Raw genomic sequence first — 21,456 nt, forward strand, 5'->3', positions numbered from 1 at the left:
GCAGGGACGACACCTTGTTTTCTCATCTTCTGCTAGCCTGGGTTACAGCCCTGTGCCGGCTTCCCAAGAACCTGGGGGTGGGTGGAGACTTCACCCATTACTCAGAGGAGAAATTGAGGCTCAGAGGGGCAAAGGCATTCAGTGAGCTCAGGCTCCTGGTCCTTCACTGGGGTCTCCACAGCTGCACCGATAGCTGTGTCCCCAGAGTACAGTGTCCAGAGACCTAGCTGCAGGAGAAGCCAGAAGCCTGAGTCTTGGCTGCAGTTTGCTGCTGAAGACGGGCCCCACTTCTTCGCGGGAGGAGTCTCAGCTTTAGCATCTGGGCCACACGTGCCCAGCTGAGCGCCTGACTCAGCCCTCATGGCGGGAGACCCAATGGGGAGGGCCAGGGGTGGGCCGGGTCACCCTGTCCCCTCCATCCCCTCCGTGAGAACTTCCCACGGCTGGTCTTCTCACCTGCCTCCGTGCCCCTCCCCGGCACTCCCCTCCCTGCACCTGACCTCACAGAGCCCACCCCCAGCTGGCTAGAAACCTTATCCACACAGTGCAGGAACAGGCAAGGCCACAACCTGGCCAAGAGGGAGGGATGGGGGTGGGAAGACACTCCAGGAGCCTGGCAGATAGGAGGATGGGAAACCCACCCATATTCTGGCTCTTTTGCCACCAAGTTTCCTGTGTGATATTGGGCAGGTGCATCCCCCTCTCTGATCCACAACTCTTCCACCTGAAGAATGTGAATGTAACTAGGCAATTGTATCCTGGGACCCTGGATTTTTCTTTGCCATCACTAGGCCTCAGTTTCTTCATATATGGAATGGAGTCATAAGTCCTAAGCCTCAAAGAAGCTAAGACACAGAAGGCAGTGGGGGACCTGGGAAATCCCTAGTCAGACGTCCTGCCCTGCCCTGCCCTGGGTCCTGTGCCCCTTACTGGGTACCCAGAAAGCCCCTCCCCCTTTTGTGTACCTATCACCTGACCAGCCCTGAGCCCAGCTCCCCTCCCCTCTTTTCTGTGCCTTGCCCCCTTCTCTGCTTCTAAGGACCACTGTCCAGCAGCTGGGCTCACACGAAACTGTCATGTGTTTTTATTTTGGCAAAGGCGTTAATCCACCGGAACAGGGACCTCTCAGCCTGGCCTGGGGTCTTGTGGTTCTCAGAGCAATTAGGGGTCAGGGGTCAGGAAAGGTGAAGACAGGGAGGTACTGGGAGCCTGCGGGGGGCCAGGAGCCGGGATCTAGCGGGGGGCTGACCCCTGATAATCTGCCTGGCATCCCAGTCCTATGAACAGGAAGGGGGAGCCGCAGGAGGGAGCCCCAAACCTTCCCATTAAACCTCAGCTGGACTCTGTCTGCCTCCTTCCTACTCCCAGGGGGTTTCATTTCCTCCCGGGGAGCAGAAGACCGCACCTTGCACACAGCTGTCTCCATTGCCCTAAAAGAGAAATCAATATGGGGCACGTGGCCGGGGTGGGGGCTCCGAATGGCACTTAAGGTGTCCCAGTTTGGCAGAAAGGTCCGAAGTGAAGAGTATGATGCTGGGGATTGCCATCGCATGACTCTCCCGTGGAAAGTTCTACCCTGAGTTGTCCGTCCCCCCCCCCCCGCTTTCGTCACCCCCCACCCTCCCACCCTGGCAGCAACTAGTACAGTTGAGTTCCCCCAATCTTGCTTTCTCACCTGGTCTCTGTGGCAGATGTTCCAGAACATGAGGAAGGCCCAGTTTGAGCCCAGCAACAGCTCAGTCTGAGTTCACAGAACCAGAATCTCCATCTCCAGGGCCTGCATGCAATTAGTCCAGTCGTCCTCTTCCGTCCCGAGCAGATACATCTAGCTGAAATCCATTGGATTGACTGACCTGCCTGGGTACAGGGGCAGCTGAACTAGAGGCAGGTTGGTGTGAGGCAAGAGGGGGTGAGGAGGAGAAAGGGGGGCTGTGGTAGAGGAAAGGGGACAACGGGAATCCAGGCACCCCGGCCATGACACCTGGACGCTATACCCACAGGAATCCTCAGGACAGTGGGTCTATTCCTATACTCCTGGCACTGTGACAAGTACCCAAGCACCCTTGCTCACAGACTCCAGCAAGTGCACACAGTAGGACATCCCTGTGCTCCTATCCATCCTCCTCTTCAGAACCCCAGGATCCACCCCGGGCCTACAATGGAGAACCTACCACGAGCTACCTGGAGTCCCAGGTAGTGGAGACAGTGGCTCTGTTATTATTGTTCCCCGGCTTATCAGCATGAACCTGACCATTGAGCTGATTCCTTTTCATCAGTTTGGCACAAACTTGAGTCATTGGAGGAGAGGCAACCTCCGCAAACTGAGTGGCTGCCTCCGTCGGATCGGCCTGGGGACAAGTCTGAGGGGCCTTTTCTTGACTGATGAACGTGGGAGGGCCCAGTTCACTGTGGGTGGCGCCACCCCTGGGCTGGTGGTCCCGGGTTGTATAAGAAAGCGGACTGAGCAAGCCATGAGCCGGTAAGCAGTCTGCCTCCCTGGTCTCTGCTTCAGGTTCTGCCTCAAGATTCCTGCCTTGAGTTCCTGCCCTGACTTCCTTCAACGATGGAACTGTAAGCTGCCTGGTGAAACAAATGGTTTCCTCCCCAAGTTGCTTTTGGGCACGGTGTCAATCGTGTCCGACATCAAACAAAACCAAACTGAGGCAGCTGTCAGTCTCTACGGCTGAAAGTGAGAGGCAAAGGCGTGGCGCATGTGCACAGGCCTGCCAGGAGCTTCAGGTCAGGGCCCCAGCCCACAGACCCCTGGATGAGCAGCCGCTGGCTGAGCCGGGTCTTCACAGAGGTTCTAGAGCCTCTGCCCCAGAGGTGTGCTACCACAGAAGCTTCGCCGTGCTTGCGGAAGGTTTGTGGGGAAGAAAATGCCTGTCACTATGGGCCCATCCCCCAGCCTCAGCACCCTGTAAGTTCTGGCCACTGAAGGGCTACTCAGCAGCCGCCCCACAGGATCCACACCCACCCCATCTCATCTCTTCCTCTCTTTCCTGGAGCTGGGAGCTGGGTTTCTTCCAGGCCCCAGCATGGTTCCTCCGGGGCTGTCCATCTAATCATCTCACTGCACAGGCCTGGGAAGTCGCAGTAGGAGCGGGCAGAGAAGCCTGCAGGGCAGAACCCTGAACCCCAACTTTCTCCTGCATGGATAAGGTGTGTTCCTAGGGACTGGGGTAGTCTTCTAGGGCACAATGGCTTCTGCAGGTCCCTTGGGCAACTTCGTTTGGGGAGCCAGGAGTCACAAGTTGAGTTCAGTCGAAATGAAGACCAAAGTTTGGAGATGTTGCCCAGTGGGTAGAGCGCTTGCCCAGCCATGCGCAAAGCCCTGGGTTCCACTCACAGCACTGCACACGCCAGGCCTGGTGGTGCACTTGCCTCTAATCCTAGCATTCTGTGGGTGGAGGCAGGAGGATCGGGAGCTTAAGGTTACCCTAGCTTTAAAATAGTGAGTTCAAGGCCAGCCTAGTCAACCTGAAACCCTATCTCAAAAAAAATGTTTTGCCGGGCATTGGTGGCACATACATTTAATCCCAGCACTCGGGAGGCAGAGACAGGCGGATCTCTGTGAGTTCGAGGCCAGCCTAGGCTACCAAGTGAGTTCCAGGAAAGGCACAAAGCTACACAGAGAAACCCTGTCTCGAAAAACCAAAAAAAAAGTTTTAACTTGAGCCATAAAGAGGGCTCGGCGGGTAAAGGTACTTTCTGCCAATTCTGACAACCTGAGTTCCCTCCTTGGGACCCACATGGTGGGAGGAGAGATCTGTCAAGGTCTCCTCAGTCTCCCCAGTCTGAGGCAAGTTGTCCTCAGACCTCCACAAGTGCATAGCGACCCACACACACACACACACACACACACTCATGTCTCGTGTGCCCATAAACAAACAAATAAATATATAGGATAAAAAAATTTAACTTAATATAAAAAAATCACTTTTGACATGCTTAAAAGACTTGGTCTGGTGGCGCCTGTAATCCAGCACTCAGGAAGTGGAGGTAGAAAGATCAGGAGTTCTGTCTCCTGATCTGCAGCACCATGCCCTGTTTATACCATGCTATGGATGCAGCTCGGGGCTTCTCACATGCTAAGCAAGTGCTCTACCAACTCAGGTACCTCCTCAGCCCCGGGGTGTTAGTTTTGACCAAACTCCTAATAAATTCTGATGCATAAGGAGTTCAAGGCCAGTTTAGTTACAAAAGATCTTATCTCAAAATTTTTTTATTTAGTTTTTTTTTGTTTTTGTTGTTGTTGTTTTGTTTTTTGAAACCGGGTTTCTCTGTGTAGCCTTGGCTGTCCTGGAACTAGCTCTGTAGACCAGACTGGCCTCGAACTCACAGAGACTCGCCTGCCTCTGCCTCTAAGGCATGTGCCTTAAAAGCCTGTGCCACCACCCAACTGCTTTCTTTAATTTTTAAAAATGCTTAAAAGAGCCAGGTGTGGTGGGGCCTGTAATTCCAACACTCAGGAGGCAGAGGCAGGAGATGAGGAATTTACAGCTCTGTAGTGAATTTGAGGCTAAGACTCTGTCTCCAAACATGCAAAGCAACAAAACAGACACCCAAAACCCCCTTGCTTCCCCGGGGTACCCTTTGCATGTCCTCCTCTGCCCTTCAAGATTTTTACTTCCCTCCAAATCCTCACTCACTGGGTCTCCCAGGAACGTAAACAAAGTCTCAGCCCCAACCACGCCAAGCACCCTGCAGAGAGGCAACTGCTGGTGTTCCCCTGTAGCACGGTGGATGGAGGCAGCGAAGGCACCATCCCCGCTAAGGGGTCCCAGTGCGGTCTTGTGCCCGGGCACTCACAGACGTGTCCCCGAGTTGCGGTCCTGGTACTATCTTGTGTCCGGGCACTCACAGGTGTGTCCCCGAACTCTTCGGCTGCTGGTAGGTTTCGCATCAGGGTCCTGAGGGGGCGACCATCGCTGTGCAGGGAGAATGGGCTGGTGCCGGCTAATTGATTTTACAGCGGTACCGAAGGACAGACAATGAAAACGCCATCAATTTAATCCACTATTTAATGGTTCCAATTTAGCCCCTGTAAGTGCTCACTAAACTAATTTCTCTGGGTTCAGCAGCCTGAAAAGCTATCATATCTGTAATCTCCTTCAATATATTCATCTGGAAAAGGGAATTTAGCCAATTCCGATGTACGGAGATGATCTGTTAGTGCAGTGTAAATGTTTATAACACGGCAATCGAGTTCGTTTATAAGGATATGAAAAGTTTTATTGGGGAGGGCACTGGAGTGGAACCAGAGGATAATAGGCAGTTACCCAGCAGGCCGTGGGCGCCCGGGAGCGGGCAGGCATGCAGAAAAAAACACTCTCGGATTTCTCTAATCCCGGGCTGGAGGCGCAAGTTCGCCCGGTGCTACACAAAGCGCATAGAACTTGTCTGCACAAAGGAGTCAAGGCCTGTCCCCCCCGCACCTCCAGACCCCCGACCTCCCAACCTGGCACAGCCCGGTGCACCCCAAACAAAGGCTGCTGAGCCAGCGACAGCCTCTTCTGGGGACCAGAACCCCAGGGGTTCGTGGCAGACCCAAAGGTCAATGGCTTTTGCTCTTAAGTCTGTGTCTGGGGACAGTAGGGTGGCCAGGCGATGTCCCTCCTCCTCTACTGCTGGGATTTATTAGAAGCTGTGGGTGACCAGCTGTTCCCCATCTTTCCAGGGGACAGGACAGGAGACAGCAAGCTTAAATTACTAGGCGGGATTTGGGTTCCCACAAGCCTTTCCGACCCCTGGTTCCCTCCAGGGACCTTTTCCCAGGGTTGCCAGAGGGAGGAGTCCTCACTCTCCGGCCAGAGGCCCTCCTCACACCCTCACAAGGGTGTGAGGCTTGCCTGCTGTAGTGGACTCCGTGGGACGCTCTGTCCCGCCGGAACCTCCCAAGCATGCGGCCCCTCGCCGAGCCGCTGCACTGCGTGTGGCTTGTTTGTTTTTTGTTCTGCAGCTGCGTGCCTGCAGCTCAAGTCTTCAGCGCTAACCAGCCAGCGGTTCCAGTCACTGTCGCTTTTCTCACAGCCATCTTGTTTTTAAAGAAAACAGCCCCTCACACACGCTCCTCACCACCGAGGCGCATAAATTAGGAAGGCTGGGGATGTGGAAATGTACTTGCTAAGGAGCCTCCAGGTGACAAGGGCCCTGGGAGAGGCAGCAGGAGGGGCGGGGACCACCTCCCCATTGCCCCAACAGCGCTGTCCCAAGAGAACCCTGAGGCCCTGGGACCCAGGTGGCCCATCTTGGGCAGGCCCCTCCTTTGATGCCCAGCGGATGAGGAGGGAAATCGATTGGCCACACAGACCCTGGCTGCTAGGGCTGCTCCCCTGCTATCCCTCAAGATGGGAGTGCCATGCCCCGCCCCATGCCCAAGAAGGGCACACCTGGTACTCTGGGTCCCCAATTCCCAGCAGCAGGGCCTGGAAGGCAACACCGTGTGGGAAGAGGGTGTATGGACCCCCGTCTGCACACACGTGGAGGTGGGTTAGAGGCCTAGAGCTGGGGTACCTCACTGCTAGCATTTCTGTTAGGTTCCATGGGCCTGGCCTGCTCGGCAAGGCTCACGTGTCCCATCACCTCTTTGGTAGCCCCAGTGTCTAGGTGACAGGGGACAGGGCTTCAGGATGGCCCAGGTTGGGGTGCCTTAGGCCAGGCACCCCAGCACCCCTTCTCCACTCCAGCCCTGTCAAAAAAAGGAAGACTTGGGTTTTCATTTACAATATGGGGGAAGGGGGTCTTTTTTTTTTTTCCGTGAAACTCCCTGGGACTTCAGAGTTTACCACATAGTTCAGGGAAGCAGGTACAGGGCTGCCTGGGGACATGCCCTGACCCCACATGGTCCCCCCAAGAGACACACAGATAGTTATAGTCCCACATACTAACTCAGGCATGTATTAACTTATAGGCTCCTGGCCCAACACTTGTCAGATACATACCCCTCTGCAGACACACACACACACACACACACACACACACACACACACACACACACACGCCATGCCTCTGGACTGTGGGGCTGCTGACCCAGATGGATTTTCTCCCATGAGAACCTCTACCTTGACGGCCCTGGGAGGTTGGAAAGCCCTCTCCATCCACAGTTGGCCTGGAGGAGGGTTCCACTCCAAACAGCTCCCTTTGTCTCTTCTCCTATCCGGGCCTGGTGATGACTCAGTCCACATCCATGACAGAGGGAAGGCTACTGGCCCAGGAAGACTGCAGCAGACAAGCTCATTCTCACCATAGTGCAAATGACCACTCAGGGCCAAGGCTAGAAGGGACCAGGACTCCCCATCCCCCACCATCCTTGTAGGCTGCCCTACCAACTCCCCAGGGTTCATGGTGACACCTGCCACTCAGGGAAGAGGTGCTGGCAGCCACGTGGAGGCCAACCTGCTCTGGGTCCTCAGATCTTTATAGCATTATGGGAGCTAAGGGCGTCCAACAAACCCATGCCAGGCAGGGGGTAGGGCAGCAAAACCCAGCTTCCTGGGAACCCAAGTGACATGCCTCTGGAGGGTTTATGACAGCAAGGAACATTTTTTCCACTGTAAATTATATTTAACATTCCACAGAACTTTATTGCCTCTTGTGTTTGGGGTTTATGAAAAAATCTGTATTTAACTTCAAGGCCTGGTAAACATCTTTGCTTATGTTGCTATGCCGTTCCTTATTTGAGTATTTCCATTTAATTTCACAGTTCATATACCTTAAAGTTTTGGCTGCCCCCCCCCTTTCTCCCACTCACTCGGAGATGCCAGCCCGGCTTGGCCCACCCCAGGGAGCTCTGTGGCGGGATGAGGAGACATTCAGTTCAGGGTCTGAGCTAGGGAAGTAGCCACCACCCTGGGCATGGCATCTGAGCTCCTCTGAGACTCTGGCGGGAAGGGGCTCTCCAGGGGGGTGGAGCCATATACAAGTAAGACTAATTTCATCTCATGCTGACTCTAGCTCCATGGAACTCAGTTTCCCCACCTCACTCCCCAAAAAATTCTCTGTCCCAGGGATGAGAGAGACAACAAAGACCTCTTCACTCCTGTGGACCTGGGAGTTGGTGCTGCCTCTAGGAGCCTCACCTAAAGCTCTGCATGAGATGCCTGCTCTATCTACCCAGGAACCCCCAGCCCTTAGCTCTGTCCCTGGCTATGCTTGGTATCTCTGCTGCTTCAGGACCACAGGTGGCCTCAGCTGCCCTCCCTGAGCCTGCTGGGTTTCCCATTCCAAGCCTGCAGAGAAACACAGAGCCCCTGGAGATCACCCCAGAGTGACCCTCTGCCTACAACAGAGACCTCTATAAGCCACCAACAAGGTGAACATTCTGAAGGCAGAGCTTTGGTGCAGCCTGACCCCTGACCCCAGGGATGTAATGACAGTGGCGGCAATGGTAGCTCCAGTCTGTCATGTCCCTCTTTCACAGCCAGCAGCGGCCAGAGGGGGATAGCAGGGGTCCTGGTTTATCACTCTCCACCTCATTCCCCGAGACAGGGTCTCTCACTGAACCTGGAGCTAGGCTGGCAGACAGCAAATCCCAGTGACTCTCATGGGTCCCCAACTCCACCCACAGCTCTGGGGTTGCAGATGTGTGCATGGCTACAAGCTACAACTGGCTTTCTTTGGGGGGGCTGGGGATCCGAACTCAGGTCCTCATGCTTGCACAGCCAGCCCCCTTACCCACTGAGCCCTCTCTCCAGCCCTCAGAATCCTTCTTAACACAACACTCCAGAAAGACGCTGTCAATCAAACCTGGCAAAAGAGATGAAACACATTTGCTGACAAAATGTCCTGAGCAAAATAATCCCTGGATCTGTTCCTGTCACAGTCTCTTGCGAGCTGCCCTGACTCACGCCACCTTGTCACCCTTCCCAGAGCCTCCACATCATCACCCACCACCAACCTAAAATGTCCCGTCCACCACCCTCTTGGGATCGGCCACAGAATCCCTGGGCAGGGCGCTGAGCAAATGGTGAGAAGATGGCTGGGTATCACCTTCCCTAGTGATGCCCCCACCCTACACAAACCATCACCTACGCAGACTCCACGTCAGTCTCTAAAGGATTTAAGACACTTAGTGAGCCAGCATGGAGGAGGAGAGGTCTACAAAATTGTAAAAACCAGACTAAAAAGGCTTGACGTGTAGCTGAGTTGGTAGAGTGTGTGCATGAAACCCTGGGGTGCACCCCCAGCACCACAAATGTAATCCCAGCACTTGGGAGGGCACGGCAAGAAAGTGGGGAGCTTGTGGTCATCCTCGGCTACATAAGAAGGCTAGCCTAGGATACATGAGATCTTGTCTCGAAAAACAAAGAAAAGGGCTGGAAAGATGGCTCAGCGGTTAAGAGCACTTGGTGCTCTTCCAAGAGGGCCCTGGTTCAATTCCTGGCACCCACAACTTCCTGTAACTCCAGTTCCAGGGAATCTGGTACCCGTACACTGATGTACATGCAAGCAAAAGACCGACGCACGTAAACTATTTTTTAAAAAACAAAGCAAAAAACCCCACACCAGGAGTGCTGGCACATGCCTTTAATCACAGCACTACGGAGGCACAAGTAGGTGAATCTCAGAGTTGAAACAAGCCTGGTCTACATAGCGAGTTCCAGGACAGCCAGAGCTACAGAGAGATCCTGTTTCAAAACAAAACAAAAACAACAACAACAACAAAAAAAAAACCCCACAAGTTATGAGCTTCCAAGGGGTCAAGGTAAAAAGAACAGGCACCATTTTAGTATATCCATGGCAATATGAATGGGAGAGAAAACTGGCTATCTGGAGGAACTGGACACTCTGTCTTAGAGGCCCTAGGAACTTCCAGCCAAAGCCCTGCAGAACGGATTTCCAGGGGGTGCATCTGGCAGTCTCAGGCTTCTCAGTGCTGTGGAGAGGGCCAGGTTTGTGGGTGGCCTCGGTTCCCCGCCTGCAGAAATGGGGGTGCTGGGGTGACTTCCTGCAGTGTCTGTGAGGAGCTTGGAGTGCTGGCACGGTGCCCGGTGGTGTGGGTTGCCTTGTGAGCTGGAGAGCTTGCCGCGGGTTGCTGCGGCACGGTCGCTGCGTGTGTAATTTCCCATCATCGTTTCATCAGTCAGAAAAATTCAAATGGAAAAAAAAATAGACATAAATACACTCGTCCAGGGAGCTGCTGGAAGGGGCATGGGACCCAGGGGAGGTGATCGTGGGCACTGTTTGGCACTGGGAATTGCAGTCCAGGTTGGAGAGTGAGCCTGGCCTCCTGTCTGTCCCTCCAGGCCAGGGTGACAACATCGAGCGCTGAGGGAGGCAGGGTGAAGCCGCTGCCCGAGCCCTCCTCTACAACTTGAGAAACATTCAGGTTTCACAGCCAGCCCAGCACAGCCCTCTCAGTAGACAGAACACGTGCGGACTCTGGAGGATCCAGAGACACAGTAGCAATGTCCTAAAGGAAGAGATCCTAAACGGCTTGGAGGCGGTTCTCTGGGCCTCGGTTTCCCCGTCTATAAAGCGGCCATAACTACGGAATGACTCCCTCTGTCTGGAACATAGAAATCCACGCTTTTCAGCTGTGCAAACTGTAGCCTGGCAGGAAGAAGTTCTCCAGGGTTGCCAGCCGTCACTGTGATGGCAATGCTGTCCGGGAACAGGGTTTGTGACTGTTCTGTGACACTCACACCTGACAGACCCCACCTCATTTTCCTCTCTTCCCTGCCAACCTCAAGGGTGGTTACTGCAGCCTCTGAAACATCCTTTCCCCATTTAGACAGCTCTCTCTCTCTCTCTCTCTCTCTCTCTCTCTCTCTCTCTCTCTCTCTCCCCTTTTGGAGGATAAATTTCTGTAGCCACCAATTACAGCCGTTTGATGTAGGTAATGATGAGGCCATGGAAATTGGAATTGACACCTCTGGAGGATCGCAGACGTGAAAAAAAAAAAACGTCCGGGATATGAATCACAGGTTTTCTTCCATTGACAGAGATCTGAGGTTGGGGCTCAGCCTGGGGGGCTCAGGGGTCTAGGGAGGGCTCAGGGCCGGCCCAGCCTCCTCCTAAGCACGGATCAATTACAGCCCAGACAGCCCCTTGTCACTCGTGATTCACAATGTCAATTTCATGCTCGCGGTAACCGTTTAAGAAAGAGCCAGGCCGGTTTTACATTTGATAAGAAATCAGCGGCGTTTGTGTTTGTAAAAAGACCGATCACGCAGTGTGACAGGTCCCTCAGATTGCCAAGGCGGGCGACGACGGCCCGGTCTGGAGTCTGTCAGGGACCCGCAAGTATTTCTTTCAAATGGGTTTCCCCCCGCCGCCTGGCTGCCCTCCCCTCCAGCCGGGGGAACGCGAAAATAAACTGTCAATCTCTATTTACCACTGTACAAGCTGGAAACACAGAAGATTTTTAGGTTAAATTGTCAGTTACCAGAATTCAAAATAGAAAAAAAAAGCAGAAGACATGGAGCCAGCTGCACGGATTGCCCGTTTTGATGGGGAAGTCATGGGTATGTTGGGGGGGGGGCATTCCAGGGGGGCCATGGGGAGGGGCAGGCAGGATGCTGGTCACCCAGGCACTGGCCTGAGGACTTCCAGGTGTCAGAGAGAATCAGGGTGATATTAGGGCTAATTAGACCAGAGATGGAATTAATGGGGCTTGTGTCCTGGCCCTGGCCTGTTCTTAACCAATCTGCCAGTTTAGTGTCTCCACAAGCGTGGGTGATGCTGACGTGGGTGGGGGGATGTCCTTGGGCGTGTTTGGCTTATGAATGGAGCTGCCTGGAGGCTGGACCCCCCAAGGGCACCGAAGACCTGGAATGAGGAAGGGGGACCGGCCACCAGTACTGCCAGGGTAGGGGAGTGTCATCCTTCCTGCTAGATCTGCCACAGCTCAAAGATGGGAGGGTCTCTGGCCAGTTCAGTGTGTAGGATGTGGGGGTTCTCAGAGGGTTCTTGACCTCCAAACAGACTCCTAGATCTTGGCTGTGCAGGCAGAATCTGCGACTTCTCACCTTCCCATGCAGCCCTGCTGTGTAGCCGCAGTGGGAGGTATTTAATTATGACAACCAGCCTGGCCAGATGTAGGAGGAGGAGCTCCCGGTGCCCCACTGCCCCATGCCCATGCTGCCCTGGCAGCAGGACAGTGGGGCAGCTTCTGCGGGCACCTCCGGGGTAAGCAATCGACGCCGTCTGGCTCCTCTGGGCTTCTAGGAAGCCAGGCTCCTAGGCATGGGGCTGCTGGGCAGGGGCTACTGGTTTCCTGTGGCCAAGCATGCTGCTTCTATGGAGCAGAGTGAAGAGGTGGCAGAAGGAGAGGGAACATGACCAGGGATGTTTGCCCCATCACAGGCCTGGAAGAAGAGTTTACTTGGTGCGTGGGACCTGTCAAGCCTCAGTTTCCCCACATGTGGAGCGGGGACAAGAGAAGTGTCTCTCTCAAGATCAAAATAAGTAGCCGGAACACAGTAGGTGGTTATTGGGGCAGCCCCACACGGCAGCCATGTGGGAGTGAGGTCCACTCATATGTCTCCAGGACTGGAGTGCTTGCTCGTGGCCAGGCAACGCAGGGTGCTGAACCCGAAACTCAGATGCCTGCTAATGACCCTAGGGATTGGCCGGCTTGCACTCTTCCACACATTTCTTTATTTTTCCCTTTCTTCCTTCCCTTTCCTTTTTTAAAATGTTATTGGGGATAAAATACACGGCCTTGGGCATTCTAGGCAACTGCTCTCTGGCTGAACATCACCTCTAGCCCTCGGTTATTTAAAATAAGGTTGAAGTTGGACTGTGCTTTTCTATCTTCCTGTCTCAGACACGTACAAGGCTTACAAAACTGTACCATCAAGCGAAGTTCTGTTTAGAATACTTTGAAACATGGTCTGACTGGGTAGCCCAGGCTGGCTTTGAACTCAGGACCCTCCTATCTCAGCCCTCCATCCCACCTCTGTGCTAGTATGACCGATGTGTGTATTGTCAGTATGCCTCGCTTCCCTACCACTGCTCGACAGACTCCTTGTTTCAGCCTGTACATGTTGCTTTCACCCACTCATAGGACTCAGGCCACGTGAGAAGACAGGCTAGCACCATGCCCACCACCGGAGAAGGCCAATTACACACAGTTGCCTGTTTGGGGACCCCATGGGTGTCAGATTCAGCCCCAGTTGTCCATGGAGGGCAACCAGCTATGTCCTCGAGACAGACCTCGATTCATGCATCCTGCTGAATCCAGCTCTGCTCAGATTGTACTGGCTCCTGGGCCCTCAGGCATCACAAAAGCCAGCCCTGGGCTGGGGGCAAGACTCAGCAGGGTGGGACCATCCGAAGAGACAGAGTCCTGAGCCATATGGAAAGCAGAGCCAGGGCCACGTGTTCTCCTGAGAGGCCAGCTGGGCAGGCAGCCCACATCTTCAACCAACTTTGGAGTAAAAGATGGGGCAACCCAGCGTGTAGAAAAACTGACTTATCCGTGACAGGCACTAGTCCAGTGCTACGTAATCTGCCAATAGGCCAGCAATGTCTTTGACGGCGGCTTTTCATGGTCTTTCCTACATTGCTTGGTGTCCCTTAAACTGTAAAAGAAACTGAAATCTCACTCAGATCATGGGCAGGCCAGAGCTCATCTGCCTCCAGCACATTGGCCAGCCCCCATTGCTCAACCTAGAGAAGCAAGAAGTCACCTGAGCCACGGTCACAGAGCCAGGAGGGAGGGAGAGCCTAGACAGACACCTCGATGCTCAGCTCTGCTCTCCTGTACACCTTCACAGAGCAGTGTCATTACTGCCTCAGATTCCCAGCCCACAGCTCCTGCTCATACTGGTGACCAGTGACTCCTGTGCTGTAGCCCTAATATCAATCCCTGGCCACTCCTGTCCCAGCCCCTCACTGGGGGCTTCTAGGCAGGTGCCGTCCCACTGAGTCATACCCCAGCCCCTCACTGGGAGATTCTAAGCAGGTGCTCTACCACTGAGCCATACCCCAGCCCCTCACTGGGGGATTCTAGGCAGGTGTTCTACCACGGAGCTACACCCCAGTCCCTCACTGGGGGATTCTAGGTAGGTCCTCCACCACTGAACCATATCCCCAGCCCCTCACTGGGGGATTCTAGGCAGAGGATCTACCACTGACCCACACCCCCAACCCCTCACTGGGGGATTCTAGGCAGGTGCTCTACCACTGAGCCACACCCCAGTCCCTCACTGGGGGATTCTAGGTAGGTGCTCTACCACTGATCCACACCCCAGCCCCTCACTGGGGGATTCTAGGAATGAGTCATGCTAGTGGTAGTCTTATTTTTTTAAGCACAATTTTTCCTTTTTCTGAGGGTCTCACACTGTACCCCAGGATGGCCTCAAACTGACAGTAATTCTTCTGCCTCAGTCTCTCAAGTACTCATGTGAACCAGCCTCCTTCCTGGATCTGATGTCTTTCTTGTGTGAGGTCTTCAAAGCTGAGATGGCATGTTATCTCAGCCTGCTGGTTGCAACACTCACACGTTATGGGGAACTGTTATCTGACATGACAAAGTGCTACTTTGTGGAGAAGTTTGCTGTGGTTTGTTTGCTTGTTTTGCTGCTGTTGTTGTGGCTTTTTTTGTGTGTGAACAGGCTCTTACTATGCAGCTCTGCTTGTCCTGGAACTCACTCTGTAGACCAGGCTGACCTAAAACTCAGAGATCCTCCTGCCTCTGCGTCCCCAGTGCTAGGATTAAAAGCGAGTGCCACTATGTCTGGCTTGACAGAGAAGTCTTTAACCCTGCTTTTTTTTTTTCCTAGACAGGGTTTCTCTGTGTAGTTTTGGTGCCTGTCCTGGATCTTGCTCTGTAGACCAGGCTGGTCTCGAACTCACAGAGATCCGCCTGCCTCTGCCTCCCGAGTGCTGGGATTAAAGGCTGCTTTTTAAAACTAAACTTCAAGTAAAAATATGAACTATAAGGGAGCACTTTTCAGTCTCTGGGTTCAGAGCGTTCTGTGGCCCCAAGTGGACTAGTGGACAGGATGACACAGTGTGTCCAGAGTTGTCTCTGTTTATCCTGTCTGGAGTGGGTGCTTACACTGCCCTTGAACTTCCTCTGAGAAGGAGCAGGCCTGTCATCCCACCTCCTCAGGAGGCTGAAGCAGGAGGATCAAGAAGGTTCAAGGCCAGCCTAGGTAACAAAGTGAGTCCATCCTTGGCAACTGCAACCCTGCCTCAAAATAAAAAGGAAAAAGAAGGCTGGGGCATACTCAGTAACAGAACACTGCCTAGAATCCCCCAGTGAGGGGCTGAGATGTGACTCAGTGGTAGAGCACCCGCCTAGAATCCCCCAGTGAGGGGCTGGGGTGTGGCCCAGTGGTAGAGCACCTGCCTAGAATCCCCCAGTGAGGGGCTGGGGTGTGGCCCAGTGGTAGAGCACCTGCCTAGAATTCCTCAGTGGGTGCAGAGAGCTTGAGCCCACATGCCACTGTGAAGACCCAGGTAACCAGAACCCAGGCTCCCATGCTGTCTCCATGGAAGCAACCCCTTAAAAGGCGGGGCAGTGGGGGTGGAGGGTCCTGCCTTCCTCTAAAGCCCTGTGGCCATCAACTAAATGCACTTATCGATCTGTTAAGAGCTCTGAGCTTCCCTTCAATGGGAAATACTGTTCCCTCCCCAGCTCACCAGAACCCTAAGCCAGTTCTTTCCTCCCACTATAAATATCCATTCTGAACTTCTCTGAGACATGTAAACAAAGGAGGGGGAGGAAGAACCAGTTCTAAAGGTCCTCCGGGGCCTCCCCTCTCCATCATGTACCCTGTTGCCCATCCTAGCCAGGCCAGCTCCAGGCCCCACAGATCCTAGGGGACCCCTCCCTGATTATTCACGATTTTCATCCAGCAAGACACCCCCCCCATCACCCCGACCACAGAGCTAAAGCTAGACAGAATTGCTCACTGAAGATCATGGAGAGGCCATGAGCCCCAGAACATGCTGTCTGCAAACGTCTTGGCTGGCCCTCACTTGAGGCCCAGGCACAGATCTGCCCAGACCAGGTAACCCAGGCTGCAGTGGCCTCTAAAGTAAGCTGCGTCCCTTCATGTCCTGACAGCCCTCCCTGGGCTTCCTAGCTTTGGTGTGTTTCAGGGTCGACTGCCCAAGCCTTGAAAGAGGCACTGAAGCCCCCACAGGTGAGTGTGACTGTGGGGGACAGGTGGCCAGGTCCTCCATCTCTGGATTACCATCTAGTTCATTCTAGAGCCCCAAAGCCCTAAAACAGGTAAACTGAGACCCAGACAGAGCACGAGAGGGGCTGCTTACTTCCCAGAGGTGGTTCCTGGCCATCTTAAGGCGACCCTGGCAGGCATGGTCCCCAGGCCATGGTTTGGCTGCTGAGTGCTGATCTGTTCAAGGCAAGTTGAGGGCATTGCCAGAAGCGTACCAGGTCTGACAGCCACGAAAACTCAGAACGGAACACCAAACACACCGATGAGCTGGTTAAGACTGAATAGTCTGCACCAGGAACAGTGGCGCACGCCTTTAATCCCAGCACTCGGGAGGCCGAGGCAGAGAGAGACAGAGACAGAGAGACAGGTCAGAGGTGAGACAGCTCCTACCCTGTCCCCGATGGCATGCCAAGTCACCACTGGACTCCAGGCCCGGCTGTCCCCTCTCAGCTGTGTCAAGATGTGGAAAGTTTAGCCATAGACCCCAACAGGGAGAGAGTCCTTCCCATTCCCTCGCCACAACTGTTCCACTCCCACCCCCCTGAGGCAGGCCCTGTCCTTCCTAGAGCTGGTGGCTTGTCATCTCTGCACTAAGCCCTCCTTGGCTCCTTGTCTTTCTCGGGATGTGGCCCCAGAACCACCACAGGACAGAGGGACCAGGGAGAGGAATGAGGAATGATGATGGATGGTCACAAGGCCACTTTTGGGGAGTACGAAAATGTTCTAGAACTTGACAGAGGTTAGCATGCAACATACTGCTGGATGCTTTATATAGTGACCTTGTGTTCTTTATTTTTATTTTATTCATTTATCTGTTTATACATTTATTTATTTATTATTTGTGATACTTGGGGTTGAACCTAAGGCTTACTGCAAACTAGGCAAAGAGTCTACCACTGAGTCACACCCCAGCCCCTCACTGGGGGATTCTAGGAAGATGCTCTACCACTGAGTCACACCCCACCCCTCACTGGGGGGATTCTAGGCAGGTGCTTTACCACTGAACCACACCCCAGCCCCTCACTGGGTGATTCTAGGCAGGTGCTCTACCACTGAGCCACATCCCAGCCCCTCACTGGGGGATTCTAGGCAGGTGCTCTACCACTGAGTCACACCCCAGCCCCTCACTGGGGGATTCTAGGCAGGTGCTCTACCACTGAGCCACACCCCAGCCCCTCACTGGGGGATTCTAGGCAGGTTCTATACCACTCAGCCACACCCCCAGATCCTCACTTGGGAATTCTAGGCAAGCCTCCTACCTCTGACTCATGCCCCAAGCCATAACATGCTCCTTAAGAGGCCAAATTTTATGTGAAGGGAACTTGATTTTAGTTATTTTTTTTTTTAAATAAAAACACTTTTAAGGTTCTGGGGAGACAGATCGGTGGAGAAAGTACTTTTCACACAAGCATGAGGACCTCAGATTGAATCCTCAGTACTATGTAAAAATCTCAGAGGGGCAGTACTCAGCTATAACCCCAGTCTTGGAGAGAAAGAGAACAGACAAAACCATGGGGCTCACTGGCAGGCCAGCCCAGCTGCAGTGGAGAGCTCCAGGTTCAATGAGAGACCTTGTCTCAAAACTTAAAGTGGAGCCAGGCGGTGGTGGCGCACGCCTTTAATCCCAGCACTCGGGAGGCAGAGGCAGGCGGATCTTTGTGAGTTCGAGGCCAGCCTGGTCTACAGAGCGAGATCCAGGAACGGCGCAAAGCTACACAGAGAAACCCTGTCTCGAAAAACAAAACAAAACAAAAACAAAAACAAACAAACAAACAAACAAACAAAAACTTAAAGTGGAGAGTGCTTGAGGATGAGATCCAATGTCAGCCTCTTACCTCCACACTTACATGCACACCCACCTATACACACATTCACATACATCACACAAACATATTATAAATAAATAAATAGGGGACTGGATGGCTCAGTGGTTAAGAGTACTTGCTCTTGTGAAGAATAGGGGTTTGGTTCTCAGCACCCACATGCCTGTAACTCTAGTTCCCAGAGATCTGATGCCCTCTTCTGGCCTCTGTGGGCACGGTATGCATGTGATGCACATACATCCATACAGGCAAACATTCCCACACATAAAATATAATAAAATAAATAAACATTTACAAATAAGTAGATGAAGTTGATTCAAATATTTTATTTAATAATAATTTATCATAATGGATCCAAAATATGATTATCTGAAGATATCATCCATGTCAAAATATCAATCCAGTTGGCCACACCTCCACATACAAGGTCACCTTGTATGTATTTTACATGCAATCCACATCCCCATAACCACCTTCCACAGCTCAGGCCTCTGTGGCCACAGGAGGCAGTGGCCACCATGTGGGATGACTCTCTGGGGACTCCTGATGCCTGTCGTGCTGATGTCACAGTGTGGCTCTGTCCTGGGAACTCCTAAAGGGTCTAAGTGTCCTGCAAGGGAAGTCCCGCCTCCTGCCTGTCCATCTTCTCGGTGTTGTAGAACTTCCTGTTCCATCTTGTGGGCAAGAAGGAGGGAGAAGAGGAGGAAGAAGAGGGAGGGAGAAGTGAATGGGAGGAGGGGCAAAGAGAAGAGCGAGGAAGAGAAGGGGGAGGGGAGAGGAGGGGAGGAGAGGGGCAAGGGCAATCCCTCCAGCTCTGTGGACAGAGATGGAGGAATTGGGGAGATGGAGCAGGGGCAAAGTAACTGCCCAGGCTCAGAAGGCCTGTCAGCAACAGCCTTACTCTAGCTTCAGACTGGAAGCAGCAAGCACAGAGGGAGGTAGACTTCGGTACAGGAGCGTTTCGGAGTGCTACACAGCAGTGTAAGGGGACTGGTTGCAGCGGCACACAGAATATGGGAGTCTCGCTACCTTCAGCCATATAAACCAAACCAAAGAAGACCAGGGCTAGACTCTGAGCATACAGGGATGAGTGACAGGGCTCGGGGTGGGGCTTAGAGAGAGAGCTTGCGTCTGTCATGATGAGGCCCTGGGTCCACCCTCAGCCTTGCAAAAGCAACAACAAAACAAAGAGATAGCTGAGTATCTCTTGCTCAGGGTGGGACAGGAGGATTGCCATGAGTTCAAGGCCAGCTCGAGCTACCTAATGAGACCCTGTTTCAAGAATAAAAAAAGAAGTACAAGGGATAAAAGTTGGAACGGCAGTTACCCTCGTGGAGTACATTGACTGGGGGAGGAAAAATCAAGGGCCTTCTGGAACATTCTATCCCTCCTTCTGAGAGTGGCTTCCTGAATGGTGTCCACCTGACATTTACAGACAGTCTCTATGGGTTTCCATTTAAAAAGAAGAAGAAGAAGAAGAAGAAGAAGAAGAAGAAGAAGAAGAAGAAGAAGAAGAAGAAGAAGAAGAAGAAGAAGAAGTGGAGCTGGGTGGTGATAGGGCACTTCTTTAATCCCAGCACTTGGGAGGCAGAAGCAGGAGGATCTCTGTGAGTTCAAGGCCAGCCTGGTCTACAGAGTGAGTTTCAAGCCAGCCAGGACTACATAGTGAGACTCTGTCTCAACAACAAACAAACAGAAACATGCTGGGTTCCTTTTTAAATTTTTTCTTAGTATTTTTGGGTTTTGTTTGTTTGTTTACATGGAAGCTTGTGTCGCCCAGGCTGGCTTCAAACTCACTATGTAGCTAAGGATGACATTGGATCTCTGATCTTCCTGCCTCCATCTCCGGAGTGCAAGCACCCCCACACCCAGTTTATTTGGTGCCGAGCCTCAAGCGACCTCCAGGCTTCAGGAATGCTACACAAGCACCCTACCAATGAGTCACCTCCCCAAGTCCCCACTGTGGTCCTTCCCACTCTCCTAGCCCCACGCCTCAGCTTCCCCATCTGTGAAATGGGCCCGCTGTCTATGGAACCAGTCCCTCCTCCACTTGGGAGCTGTTCCGTAGGTGTAGGGGGTCTGGGAAATTCGCCCCCCCACCCCCAAGACCAGGTCTGCTGACCCTGCAGGCTTTCGAGGCTTGGTGACACTGGGGACTGTGTGTGTGATGGAGGCGGAGGCGCGGGCAGGGGCATTGGGAGGAAGGGAGGAAGCGTTTATAATGATGATTAGGGCTGAAATTGGCTGAGATTTACAGCGCCGGGGCCGGGAACGGAGGGAGAGGGCCGGGGCTGGGCCGCCTAATGGATCCGTCAGCGCGTTCGGCTGCTCAGCGGGCCGAGGCGGGTCACCCGGCTTTCCGCTGGCAGCACAAAGCACTTCAATTTCGTTAGGAAATGTATCAATTTAACTGACTTGAGCGGCACACTGGCAACCCTAATGAATCTGGACTCAATTTTCCGCCACACTGCTCCTGAGAACTGTCGGAAACAATGTCTGTGGTCGGAGGTGACGGGGTGGCCGAGGATAGGCCGCCCCTTCCCTTCCCACCCAGGCCCCGTCCCTTCCCTGTCAGGGTTAGCGGAGAGAGACGGACCTGTCTCCAGCAACCCGGTGACAGCCCAGCCCCGCCGCCACTTCCCTAACAATGATGTCATTATGGGAAAATTGGCCTCCATTTCGGAAGGAGGATAGCGCTAATTGAGTAAGAAAATATAATACGGGGAGCTGTTGTCCGTGGCCAGGGGAGGGGGGCTGACTAAATGGCCTACCATTGTTGGTGTCAGGGTAGGCAGATGTGGCGTTCTGTTGATAACTGCGGTGACACAGCCAGGGCTTGTCACCGCGGCTTCTCTGCCGGGAGACTCACGGTCCTGGCGGCAGATGGCTCCGCTGAACAGCCAGGGAGAGTTAACGCAGCCCCGTGGGCAGTCGGATAGGACTCCGGGGCCGTCTCTGGTCCCTTGGGAAAGGCTCAACGACTTGGGAGCCAGTTCTGAGTGCTTTTTATCTGGAGGCCTGGGCGGGGATGGACTAAAAGCCAGAGGCAGACCATCATAAAGTCCTAGAAGACCGTGGTTGCGGCTGGGGAGGCCTGGGCTGGGTTAGTGAGGGCCGGTGGGCACAGGGTGAGGATGGGAGCCACCTGCCACCCTGTGCAGGAGCTGGCTTTCTAAGGTGGACAGAGAAGGCTAGGGGAATGCCTGGGGCTTGAGGGACCAGGTTTTCCAAGCAGGGTCCCAGAGGCCGAGCTCCCAGGCATCTGGCACACACTGAAAGCATTCCCTACCTGATTAACACAGTTGCTATGGTCTCCCACAGATGCTAAGGACCAGACCCTAAGCTCCCCGAGGGCCCACGTACTAGGTTCTGAGCCTTGAGTTCCTACCAGCCCAGCCAAACCCTTCCTCCAAACCTCCCTATACACCCTCAACCACTTCTAATGTGAACACAAGTCCAGTCCCCAGGGAGGAAGACACCAGGTGCCCTGTGAC

The sequence above is a fragment of the Peromyscus californicus genome, unplaced genomic scaffold (assembly GCF_007827085.1).
Source record: "Peromyscus californicus insignis strain IS unplaced genomic scaffold, ASM782708v3 Scaffold_2__1_contigs__length_46816999, whole genome shotgun sequence".
NCBI classification, from domain to species: Eukaryota; Metazoa; Chordata; class Mammalia; order Rodentia; family Cricetidae; genus Peromyscus; species Peromyscus californicus.